At 46.6% G+C, this 2,307-nt stretch overlaps 1 protein-coding gene across 1 annotated transcript in view; it reads right to left on the bottom strand.

Moving 5' to 3' along the window:
* Positions 1-2,307, bottom strand: part of grm2a (glutamate receptor, metabotropic 2a) — a 45,895-nt gene that overhangs the window by 42,251 nt on the left and 1,337 nt on the right.

The following is a 2,307-nucleotide window of genomic DNA, read 5'->3' as shown; positions in this document are numbered from 1 at the left end:
GCCACTAAATTCACAGCATTTCTCTCGTGTCATTTGCCATAAAACCCTGATGGCGGCAGGCAGTGTGTCGACAGGATTCCAGCAGAGATGCGTCATCCCTATGGGCCTTGAAAGAAGAAGCATCGATCCATTAGAGCAAACTTCAACAGAAATGCTTATCAAACACATTTCAAATCTGACCTGACCTTTCCAACACCAGTACACTATATGTCCACAAATCCCAACTAGATGCTGCCACAGATCTCAGTTCCTACAGGGTAGACAAGCTGGAGGGAAAGTCTCAGATTGCCACCGTAGCATCAATTAGTTAAAGAGAAAACAAGTCCAGAATCAGAATCAGAATCATGTTTATTGGCCATGTAGGTTTGAACATACATGGAATGTTACTCCGGTTTCGTGGCTCTCTCAGTGTACTTAACATAGAATAACAACACAACAATCTTTAGGTATATACACAAGGATTGATTATACAGGCGAAATAAGAGGGGATAAAGTGCAGTGAGGTAGATGGACACGACAGAGTGTACCAGCACAATGTACAGCACAGTATATACAAAATGGTTGGATTTATTTCACTCCTACCTAAAACGACCATGGGCGGTCAAAATGACTGCCGGTTTTCAAACTCTATATTCTGTCAAGATAAATATCCAATTGAGATATTAATGCATTACGCGTGTAAACACTGCAGCGCCTCGGTGGTAGTCATGGTGCGTCTGTAACGGCGTCTGTAGCCAGACATGTTGGACATAATCACACATCAAGTTGAGACTATTCCTCTGCACTGGAGGGCGCTAGTGTGTTTCTAGGGCAGAGCAACGAACTTCACGAAGGAAATGACGCCACCAACACACGTCATAAATACTGACATGACGAGCACGATGACGCGCAAATTACGCGCGGTCATTTTGACCGCTCATGGTCGTTTTAGGTAGATCTTATCCTAACTTCTTTGTGTGATTGATCTAAAACTAATCTTAATCTTAATATATGCCGTTTTAGGAGCATTCAGGGAGCGGCAGGTCTGTATATATATTTTTTAAACGCTATTAAACCTTTGAAAATCCAAAACGGTCAAAATGACCGCCTTGGTCATTCTAGTAGTTTTAAGTGTTAATTTGGATGACAGCCCGCGGAAAGAAACTGTTTTTATATCTGCTTGTTTTGGGGTACAGCACTCTGTGGCGCCTCCCAGGGGGCAGGAGTTGGAACAGGTCTTCACCGGGGTGTGCAAGGGTCGCAGTGATGTTGCCTGAGGCTGAAGGTGTGTAAGTCCCTGAACGGAGGGCAGGTTGGCACCAGTGATTCTTTTTGGTTGGTTATTTGGTTGGTTGTTTGTCTCTGGAGCATTGGTTCAGACCTATTTTACCACAGCTGAAGGCGAAATTCCACTTACAAAGTATTGGGGGGGCACCCCCCCGCACACACACACACACACACACACACACACATACCACCCTTAGAGAAAACAGTTGCGCTGACAGCAGGATGCCACTGACAACCAGTTTCTGTCTATAGCTTGTCAACTATCAGTATCACAGGCCAATAATTGTGTCTGGGTAGCCAGAGCTAATTCCTCTCCTCCGACAAGCATCTGGATGTCTGGAACACAAGGCTGCCTGTCTGTCTGGAGAGCCGACAGCTACCTTCCTCAAGCTACACATGGTCCTGTGGACGACTGAGCTGTCAATCTTATGGCCGACGTGCCAAAGTGAGCGTTGGCATGCAGACATTTTGGGATGATGAGAAATTTCTGTCCATGTTTACGGTTACTGAGGGCTCTTCGTCGCAAGTAGTGGAAATAACATTAACCGCATTTAATGCCGGAGAGTGAGATGTGTAGACCCAATTAGCAGGTTTTTCATCAAGTTAGGTTGAGTGAGCAGAGGCGAGCGCTGCCGCCAGGAGTGATCATGCTGTCACTGCTCGTCCTGTCAACCTGTCCCAGGCACAACATCTGCCCCGTGTCTCTCGTGACAGGGCGGCTGCTGAAGTGTGAATCGCTGGGAGAGCAGCAGAGATCCTCCAAATTAGATCAGCCGAGGATATATATGGCCAAACAGGTTAACGGATCCTCAGTGCGGAACCCATACTCATTAAGCCCCAGTGTTAACATCTCTCCAAGTGCGCACAGTACTTAGGGCTAAATGGACAGTTATACGACCCTCCATCATCCTCCCTCCTTTGCTCTTCTCTTTCTCTCTTTCCACCACTCTCCACATCTCTCCATATCTCTACCTCTTGCTCGCTCTCTCTTTGTCTCTCTCTCTCTCTGTCTCTCGCTCTCTCTCTCTCTCTGTCTCTCTC

This window comes from Lampris incognitus, chromosome 2 (genome assembly GCF_029633865.1).
Source record: "Lampris incognitus isolate fLamInc1 chromosome 2, fLamInc1.hap2, whole genome shotgun sequence".
Lineage (NCBI taxonomy): Eukaryota > Metazoa > Chordata > Actinopteri > Lampriformes > Lampridae > Lampris > Lampris incognitus.
The sequence above is the reverse complement of the archived record's forward strand: the minus strand, read 5'-3'. Positions and strand labels throughout refer to the sequence as shown.